Genomic DNA, 11,337 nt, shown 5'->3' with positions numbered 1-11,337 from the left:
GTAGCTGATTGAAGAATTCAAGAAAGAAGTAGTCCGTGGATTCGGAGCCTGCGCGTGGTCGTGTCAGGAAGTTTTACTGGTGGGTAGCATTAGGAAGTCGAGCAGGGAGCTTGTAGTCCTTCTGTAAGAACTTCAATTCTTTCATAGTGAATTCTGTTATGCCTTGATATGATTATTTGGTTTCCTGGGTCAAATCCTCCCCAGGTTTTTACCGAGTGGTTTCCTGGGTGATCATATCTTGTGTTATTTATTATTCCGCTGCTTTATATCTTGATATGATTATTTGATTACTTTAACCTAGAATTGCATAATTTGACTAAGTAACAACTTGGTTAATTAATCTAGGCTACGCTATCTGTGTGTTTAAGGGGTCTAAATTTCCAACAACATTTACCCTAATTTTAGAATTAAATCCTCGAAGTCAAGTATATCATTTACTGTTCACTGCTTATTTCAACTGCATATACCTCATTTATAAAATACAAATGGGCTATCTATTCACATCCAATTTTCATGAAATTTTACAGAGCCACTCCTATGGATGTCTTGTAGATACCATATCAATTTCAGAGTCAAAGCATAAAACCATGATTTACTAAGAATCATACAAGACAACATACTCAAATCTGTCCTAGCAAAATTTCATGCAACTTAGAAATTAAACCATTATTTTTATATTGATTTGATTGTTGTGAGGCCACTTCCATTACAAACATGTGTGTCTTAGAATTCATAAGAACTACTAGCATCCTAATTCACTGAATATGATTTAATCCAGATTTTTCATGTTGTAAACACCAAATCTATCATGTGACGGCTTTAACATATTTCCTCACAAAATCATCAAATAAATGCAATTGGCCTTCATTTCGTGTGGGTATTTTTATACCTATACTATACATGTTAAAATACATTCATAGGCATCCAATTGACCATATATCTTCAATCTTTTAAATTGCTAACACAAAACCACAAGTTTCAGCTTCTACTAAAGAAAACAATTACACCATCAAAATACGTAAAACAAGACATAGTTTTATTTATTTACTCACAAACTTTGAAGCTGAAATTTTAGTGTTAAGCTTTTAATTTCTTCTTTAGAGAGAGATATATGGTTTCGATGAGAGAAAGGAGGCTATTGGTGTGTGAGATGGTGCTGCTGATTCAAGAACAAGGAAAGAGGAAAAGAAAGGAGCATAGAAAGAAGAACAACGGGAAGTGTTTGGTGTAGCAAAGAAGACAAGGGATGATAATTTGGGTGGGGCACGCGTTTGCTAAGGGGAAAAGGGTTGATGTGTCACCCTTTCAACTTTTTAAAATTTACTTACCACCCCTCCATAACCTTATATTCTAGATAGACCCAAATAATAAAATAACTTTGCATATAAACCCTTACCATTATAAACTTCTTTCCATGATATAAAAAAAAGGCCTATATCTTTTATAACATCAAAATATCAAAGTCTTATGCACTTAAAGTAATTAAGATAATAACAAGCATATAAACTCATAAATTAATCATGCAATTAAGCTGGGATGTTATAGTTGCGGTATCTTCTAATAGCTTCCTTTGTAAGGTGTTGGATGACCCTATCGATTGGATAGCTAGACTTTATTCCCCTTTTGAGGGTGGACTTCCATTTTTGTTCCATTCCTTGAAAAATGAAACTATTTCTCATTATAAAGATGCTTCTTGGACTGAGGATGAGCTCTCCTTTGTTGCTTGTGCCTTTACCTCCCATCTTCAGGCACGTTTTTAGGGTGACTTTGAAACTCAAGCCTACAACCCTTAGAGGTTTGCTTCCCAATTTGGTTTTGATCGAGGCGTACTAGGTCATTTCCCCATTCTAGCCCCACCTGCTACAGTGGCATCATTAACTTTCAAGAGTGGGAATCTCGTTAAGGTGTTGGTGCTTGGTTTCGAAGTCCCTCTTGCCTCCCCATCCAAAGTTGGATTACCTTCACCTAGGTTTAAAGCGTGGTGGTCTGGTATAAGAGAGTGTGTTAGGAACTTTGGAGAAAGTGGATCCCAACGTGTGGAAATCCCACCTATCTTCTAGGGTGATTTGACTTTGAAAATCTCTGCCAAGGCCAAACCTTTAGCCAGCAAAAGGAAAGGGAAGAACATCAAAGTTCCTGTTGTGAAGAAATGAAGAGTGTGTACCTTCCTTCCTTATCTTATTCTTTTGAAATGTTTTCTTGATCAATGGCATATGTAACTTTCTTTTTTTCTTTCTCTATTTTGACCTTTGATAGGTTAAACAAGTTGTTCCTTAGACTTAAACAAAAGCGAAAGCCACCCTTTTGGCACAAGGTGCCTTTGTATAGGAAGTGGTTTCTGATGAGGAAGTAGAATTTGATGTTGAAAGGGGGGATTTTAATTGGATGTAAAATGACAGTCCCCAAGAGAAAGAAGGATTTCATAGAGGTTAGTTCCAAGGATTGAGAAAGTGAAAGCACTAAGGCAGACCCCAATCCACTGTTCTCATTACTTTCTCCCCCTCTAAAAGTAGTGTGTTCCAAATTGCTTTCAAAGTATCCTGAGATGATGGGGGGATACTGACAAGTGGAAATTGCCTCTTAGGAGCTTTATGTTGGAGCGAATTAGGTTTGTCCTATCCCAATTGCAGTTTAAAGGTAAAGAGGACAACCGAAATTTTTCCTTTGATGAATTCCTTTCCACACTAGGTGATGCTGAGAGCATGAGTTTCAATGTCGAATGGCTTAAAAGCTGTGTCATAGCATTGAGGGACCTAAAAAGGGTAGGGCCTTCTGTTCATGCTTCTTTGTCCTTACTTCAAAAATTAAGGATTAAAAGAACCCTTTGTATCAACAAAGCAGAGGAGACAAAGTTGGCCATAAAGATGCACAACACTTCAATCACCCAACTCTAGGAATCCACAACCAAACTTCAAGAGGATATGTCATCCAAGCAGGAAGCTAGTTCCACCCTTTAGACTCAGCTAGAAGGTGTTGCAGCAGAACAAGGTTCTTTAAAAAAGAAATTGAAAAATTGGAAGGTGAGCTAGGTGCTCTAAGCCATCTAGATTTTTCTCTTGAAAACATTAGTGCTTTTACAGACATTAAAGAAATTTTCAAGTTATAATATTTTGTGGTCATAAGGGACCTAATTATTGTAAACTTAACTCTATTTCTATTCAGTCAAGATATTTAACTTTGCATGCATATCATGAATAGTATAATATAAAGTAACTAAATGGAAAAGGGTCTTATTTATATTAATATAAGTTTTGTGGAGCAAAAGGGTATCAGGTTACAAAATTAAGCATAATACTTCTTAAGGTGAGCTCTGTTAATGGGGCTATATGCCTTTGTACCTGCCTGATCTTTCAGCCAATAGTGTCTCATTTGGTGTGCTTCCTCCACAATGTATGGTCCTTCCCATTTTGGTGAAAACTTGTGTCTAATGGCTCCAGCCACACCTCTCACATAAGGGGCTGTTTTCCAAGCAAGTTCTCCCACTTGAAACTTTCTTTCTTTAACCTGGCCTTCATGCCTTACCTTCACACTTGCCTGATAAAGGCGGTTATGAGAGGCAATATTGTCGTGCTTTTCTTCAACAATCTCTAAGAGGTTTTCCCTGGGTACTCCTGCTATCTCTACTAGCTTCACTCTGGTCTTACTAAATCTATTGAGATGACAGCCATTGTGCCATAAACTAGGAAAAAGTGTGAGGCTCTTGTAGCTTGTGATTTGGCTATTCAGTGAGCCCACAGAGCTGTAGGAATTTCCTTTCTCCATCGTTTTCTGTTCTCCTTAGTCGTTTTTCCCAATATTTTTAGTAACCTTTTGTTGAAGACCTTAGCCTGGTCATTTCCTTTGGGATAATAAGGCGTTGATGTCATGTAAGTTATGGAGTACTATTCTGTTAAATGGCATACATCCTTGTTCAAGAATGGTGTGCTATTATTAGAAATGAATCTACTTAGTACTCTAAAATGACATATTATATTTTCCCTCAAAAAATTAGCCACTGAGCTACCCGTCGCTTTTTTTATGGCCACAACTTCCACCCACTTGGAAAATAGCTTAGTGGTTACCAAGATCCAAATACAACCTTTAGAAGGGGGATTTATAGGACCTATGAAATCCAGTCTCTAATTGTGAAAAGGATATGGAGCCATGGTTGGGTGGAGGCTCTGGTGGATGGTATGTATCTCATCTCCTCGTCTTTGTCATTCTTGACATTTCTTGGCAAAATCCTGGGCATCTCTTTGCATGGTAGGCTAGTAGTATCCCTAATGCAAAGCCATTCACTATAGCTTCCTGTAGCTAGGGTGTTCTGCTGGCTCTCCCTTGTACAAATCCAAGAGAATTCCCTTTTCCTCTTTGCTGGAAATGCACATTAACCATTTCCCTTGAAAGCTCCTCTTGAACAACTTCCCATCCACTACTTTGAAACTCGTTGCATATTTTTTTTAACTTTTCATTTTTCAATCGATCAATAGGTAGCGCACCTTCTAATATGTATCTCAGGTATGGATCCTGCCAATCTTCTTCTTGAAATTCACCATTTAACACTTTTGCTTGGTCTGGGGATACCATAGAACAAGTCTTGCAATCTCTCTACTTTTCCTTGGCATCACTGACCAAAAGACCCCTACCTTTGCAATCTTTTGCATATGCTGACATCAAGGTTTACCCCACAAATGTCATGGTGTAACCTATGAAACTATGTTAGCCCTTCTTATCTTGAGACACACTTCATTAGAAACCCCTTTACTCCTTTAAAGAACAAGTCCCCATTGATCTTGAGGAAGTCCTTTATATTAGGTGATAAACTTGACCCAAAATCCCTACCTTAGGTCATTGCTTTCAACAAGGGTTCTCACCAATCTTCTAGGAGACACAACTCACCTTTGATCAAGCCGGGTTGTTTCTTCACCTGAAGTGTCATCTTTTCTTTCTTTAGCACAAATTTGGTGGCTAGGGTGGCTAGTGAATCAGCCAACTTGTTCTCATTCCAGTTGATCACTTTGCATTCTATGGAGGTGAAGTGTTTCATGAGTTCCTATGCTATGACCTTGTAGGCGGCCAAGCTAGGATTCTTCACTCAATAGGTTCCTTCAATCTGATTAATGACTAACTCGGAATCCCCAAATACTTTTAATCTTTTTATGCCAAGTCTTTTGGAAGCCTTTAATCCTACTACTAGGGTTTCATATTCTGCTTCATTGTTTGAACAAGGGAAACACAGCTTGTAGGTAAACGTGTGTTCTTCCACTAGTGACTTCAATATCACTCCTATTCCTCCTTCCTGAAATGTAGATGAGCCATCAAAGTGAATGGACCATTCTTGCTCATCTGTCACCAGAACTTCTTGTTGAGAAAGTAAGAAATCACTTGTCCCTAGGAAGTTGGCTAGCAGGTTAGCCATTACCTATCCTCTAATGGTAGATGGCCTTATGCACTCAATATCATGGCACGAGGTCAGGATGACCTATTCAACTATTATCCCCAACAATTGAAGGCGGGTTAGGAGGTACTTTACAAGATTACTCTTGGTCACTAGATGTATACGTTGCCCTAGAAATTAATGATTGAATTTCGACACAACAAAAGCTAAGGATAAACATACCTTTTCTGTCATGGAATACCTCAGCTCTAGTCCCTTCATGAGCCTGCTAGTGTAGTATATTGACTTTTTCACACCTCCCTGCTTCTGAGCTAATAAAGCCCCCGTGACTGCTTCGTGTTGGCTTTATATAATAAAAAAGGCTTTTCAGGTGATGGAGCAACCATGGTCTAAGGATTTGCTAGAATAGCTTATATCTTCTTAAATGTCTTCTCACACTGATCACACCACACAAAAGCTTTCCCCTTCTTGGTTTACTCAACCAAAGGTTTCAAGATTTTAGCCAACCTGGAATAAACCTTCTCAGGTAGAACACTTTTCCCACAAAGCTCCTTAACTCTTTCAAAGTTACTGGCAGGGTGAGTGCAACTATTGCCTTAGCTTTAGTGGGATCCAAATTAGTCCCTCTCTAATGGACAAGGAACCCCAGGAACTTGCTCAAGGATACCCCAAAGGCACACTTCGAAGGGTTCATCCTCAGGTTGTACTCCCAGCTTATCTCAAAAACTTGCCTCAAATGCAATAAGTGCTCAACCGGGTTCTTTGCTTTCACTACCAAATCATCAACATAGTCCTCCACTTGCTTGTGCAACATGTCACCAAAAATCAAGGTCATGGTCCTCTAGTAGGTAGCACCAGCATTCTTCAAAAGGCATCATCTTGTAGTTGTAATTCCTGAAAGGTCTTTTAAAGGCAGTTTTTTGGGCATCTACTGGTTTCATGAAGATCTGGTTATAACCACTATAGCCATCCATAAAGGAAAAGCGCTCGTGACCAGCAATTGCGTCCACTAGAATGTCATCATTGGGCAGCGGGAACTCATCATTAGGGCAAGCCTTGTTAAGATCTTTGAAATCTATACAAATCCTTATCTGCCCGCCTTTTTTCTTCACAGTAACTATGTTGGCCAACCATTCTAGACACTTGATCTCTTCTATGAACCCTACCTTTAAAAGCATGTTCACCTCAGCTTTGATCTTTTCTTCAACATCCAAACGATACTTCCTTGCTGGCCATTTCATAGGCTTGGATTTGGGATCAACATTCAGCTTGTGTGTGACTAGCTCAGGATCTAGGCCTGGCATCTCTTCATAGTTCCAAGCAAAAACATCTTTATATTCCTTTAACAAAGCTACCAGCTTTCTCTTTTCCTTTTCTGGTAAACCTTTACTTATTTTAACTAACATTTCTTCTCCTTCATCCTTTAGATTGACCTCAATAAGTTCCTCCTGAACTTTCTTCACAACATTATTCATGTACTCAGGGGCTTCCTTTACGAGTTCTTCAACTACATGTACCTCTCTAGTTGTTGAGTAAGGCTAAAGGGTTTAGGTTTGCCATTCTCCCGACCCCTTTCCTCTGACCATTGGAACTCATATACTACCTTGCCATTAGGCTTGGTGCTTGCTCATTCCCAAGTGCAAGAGATTGCAATATAATTCTCGGAGTACCAAGGTCGAACCACAAGGAGTAGGGTAAATTCAAAGACAATGTGATTAAACAAAAATTTGGATGAATAACAAAAGTAATGTTTTTTTGCTTGGTGATTGTTAACAATTAAATAACGACTGGTTTAAATCAATATTTTAAATATCAAGGTATCAGGGTGTTTCCCTATATCAATATGAAATTCTTTGTGAGCTAAGAAAATATATATTTCATAGTTGATCATTCTTAAACAATTAAAAACCTATGATTCGGTTGAACTGACATATAGAAACCTAGATTAATAATGTGGTTAGAATAGTTTTTAGAAAAACTCATTCACTTTAAAACCTTATTTCTATTTGAAACTATTAGAAATTCATCTAAAAAATAAGAAAAACATGATTGAACTTATTGAAAGCATGGAAGAACTAATACATCAAAAGAAATCTAATTGAACAATCAAATATGTTGTTGTCTAAAATCTTAGAAAGAATCACATTGAATATTCATACCATATAGAAGAAACATAACTCATAGCCCTAGCAAAGAGTTTAGGTTTCCATTAGGGAAAATAAAATACAAGTTTTTCTCTACCAAATTCGTTCTCCTCAGCCTCCCCTTAAAACCTTAACATGAAAATGTTGAAAAAAAATAAAACTTTTACTATATAATTTTTAGGCCTTTTCGACTCTATAACTTCTCCATCATCTTCCTCATCCCTTTCTAAGATAGTAGCATTGAAAGGAAGGATCCTATTTTCTCCCTAATGTTCAAACTCTTGGTACAAAGCTGCCTCAGCATAATGGAGTTCCACCCTGTCATAAGGCATTCTGGTGGTCTCAATGGTCACAGACCTGCCTCTCCAAATAGTCTTTACGCATTGGTGATATGTGGAAGCCATGGCTTTGTGCGTTTTGAGCCAAGGGTGGCCCAAAATAACATGGTATGAAGTATCACCATCCATTACGTGCATAAGGGTGTGTGCCCTGATAGGTCCCACCCTTAAATCCAAAGATACATGCCCTAAAGTACACTGCTACAATGACCCTATCCTTGCCACTTGAAGTGGCTCTCGAATGATTCTTTCTCATGGAAAGCCCAAGGCATCTAATGTCAGGAGAGACAAAATATTGGTGGATGCGCCAGTATCCACCAAGGCCCTCTTGATCTGCGAGGCTTTTAAGAATGCAGTGACATACAAGGGTCTTTCACCATCAACTGCTCAGTTGGCTAAATCCCTGGTAGAGAAGGTTATCGATTCCCTGGTTTCTTGATATGCCACTTGTAATAAGCTTCCTTCAGAAGTAGCCACCCCTAGACTTCTTTCCACCACTTGAGTTAAGGCCTGTGCTGCCTCCCTCCTAGCCAATGGCCAAAGGCCTATTCCTTTAAGAAAGGAATGGACTTTGTCATCCTGTTGAATCCTCAGCGACATCTCTTCATTGTGCAAAGGCGGGTGTACAGAGCAACTACTGACCTTATACACAGCCTCTTCCTCCATAGGGTCTTTATAACCCATGAAAAAGGTCATAGTCACCTTAGGACTATGCATCCTTATGTTTGCATGCTTTCCCTTTTAATGAACAAATCACCTTTGGCCATATTCTCATGAAAAATGTTCCTCAGAGCATAGCAATCCATAGTGTGGTGGTCACACCTCCTATGATACCTACAGTAAAGTGTACCTCGCTTTTTCTCCTCTATTGGCTCACACTTGCATTCAGGTAAAACCACCATGCAGTCCTTCACCCAGGCTTCCAGGATGCTATACATCTCTTTTGTTGAGACAGAAAAAGGAGGAAGGATATTGTTTCTCTCCCTTTTCCTACCTTTAGTGGCCTTTTTTGGCTCCTCTACCATAGTTACTTCCACCTTTTTGCTCTTTCACTTCCAAGGTTACTTGGGAGCACTTATGGTCTGCAAAGTTAAACTCTTGGAAGGCTTCCTTACTGACATGCTTGTCCTCTTGGATGCTTCCACCAGCCTTGTGAAACTTGGGATCTGCAAATTTTCTATATAAAGGTGGTACTCATACAGCATGCTGGCAATGCAAATATCCACCAATCTCTTTTCCTTTACGAGATCATAACATATTAGAGAGAGGTCCCTAAACCTATGGATGTACCCTAGTAACCCCTTGAGATCCTCTGCCTCTCCTGCTGTAGATTTGATACAGTAAGCTTTTCAACCAAAGTGAAAAAATTCTTCATGAACTAGGTAGCCATGTCGTTCCAACTCAAGACCGACCCTGGTAAAATGCTGGTATACCAACTCCTTGAGTCTCAACTCATGGTCATGGGAATGAGCTGTTAAAGCATATACATACCTTCTAATACGTTCTCTAGCATTTCCCACTAAACCATCATACTTGGGAAAGATAAGAGGTGTGTAGTTGGTAGGGTAAGATCTCCTACCATCTCCTCAAGATGAAAAGGTCTTATGTCAATGTAAGCAGAGCTCTCCGCCTTTCTAGCCTCAAGTAAAATGGCTGCAACATCCTCCCTAGTTAGGTAGGGAGATGCTTGAGGTTTATCAGGTTGTAAGGTGCTCTCTAATCTTGATTGAGAGGCAGATCTTGGGTTTGACGTGGAACATTGGTTGACCTTTCGGTCTCTCCTTAAGGTGCTTGGCCTCCCTGTGGGGTCTGAGGAATGGATGTCTTTTGGCGCAAGGACTAAAACTCTGTCCATATGGCAGCTTAAGAACATTAGAGGTTCTCAATGGCTGCCATAAGGCCTATATTGTTGGGCTATCTAACCTCCTTAGGCGACCTTGTACCCTCAATATGCATGGAAATGTGATCCACACTTGCTTCTACTTGCTGTTCTTCACCTAAACCAGCCTAAGTGGCTGCGTTCTTCTTTCTTAGAGGCATCGAACACCCGAAGCAAAAGACAAGCAGATATATATCCAAAAAGAGAATGACTAGAATGTAACAATATATAAACAACCAGAGATGCTCCTTAGTGGAGTCACCAAAAATGTACGTGCAAGTTAGATTTATCAAGACTATGTAAGGAAATGGGTGATGTGTCTAACAGTGCATTTGAGTGAAGAAGCTTAAGAATAATAAAAATGAAAACTTTAACACTGTAACATCATGAGAATGCAAAAGTGAAATAGAGAAAGTAAAAGAGACACGAGAAATACGTGGAAAACCCTTTAGAAGGGATGAAAAACCATGGGTAAGTAAGGGAAGAATGACTCTTAATCCTAAGAGTTCTCTATTAGGTGAAAATTAGTGTTTTTACATAGTCGTCATGTTCTTCCCAAAGAAAGCCTCTCTTTTCTCTCTAGACTTTTTGCCTCTTTCTCTTTGTCTTTCTAGGTTTTTGCCTGGTGTGCTGTCACAGGCAACTAAAAAAAAAAAAACCTAAACTCCTAAAAATATATGTAGTAGTGCGAGTAAGGATCGTTCCCACAGAGAGTATCTAGCTTAGTTTTATGCTACGTGAACAAGGAGGTGGGGGTGTTTTGAGTATAAGGCAAAGAATTTTAAGAAAAAAAAACTAAGGAACAATTCAAACCAAAGTATTGAAATCAATCAAAAGAACAAACCTTGGTCTAAGTCAACATCCACCATCGGAATATTATAACTGATCATCGATGCAAGTATATATCAATTCACACTTGAATATTCATCATTGGAACTATTTTCCTATCTCTCCTTAGTCGCAGTTAATTAAAAAACAAGCGATCTAATAAACCCTAACTACTAAACAACCCAAGACAAGTACTAAAGGTTTAATCTAGTAGTAACCTTAAGAATTAGAGAGATCGATGAAACTAAATAGCATAAGCACAAGCGGTTATATTTAATTTAGTCGAGCATTCTTCCTAAGATCTAATAATTTCTGACGCAGGAAATCATTAAATCTTGGTTGCTTTACAAATTAGAGAGATCAAACAATTACGGATTTGATATCTAACCTAGAAGTAGATTACAACAAATAATAAACTAGTAGACCTCCTAGTAATTAAACGAGACAATCATGAAAATAGGCACAGAAGAACATCCGATATTCAAAGTATAAATTGAACAATAAAAACAAATTAGATTTCATAGTTTTATTGATTCCAAGGCTTCAATTTCCTTCGACCAAGTATAAAAGTTTAGCCAAGCGAGGCTGTCATGAAAACTCAAAGGAGAAATTAGAGAAGAGAGGAGAGAGATGCGTGTATCCAAGTCTGATTTTTCCTCCCCCTTTATACACTTTAAGTCCCCCTTTTCCAAGCCTACAAAATTTCCTAAAAATATTCTAAATATTATCATAAAATAACAACATCCAAATTTGACTAATTAAAGAAAAATA

The sequence above is a fragment of the Quercus suber genome, unplaced genomic scaffold (genome assembly GCF_002906115.3).
Source record: "Quercus suber isolate HL8 unplaced genomic scaffold, Cork oak 2.0 scaffold_346, whole genome shotgun sequence".
NCBI classification, from domain to species: Eukaryota; Viridiplantae; Streptophyta; class Magnoliopsida; order Fagales; family Fagaceae; genus Quercus; species Quercus suber.
Note: the sequence above shows the minus strand (reverse complement) of the source record.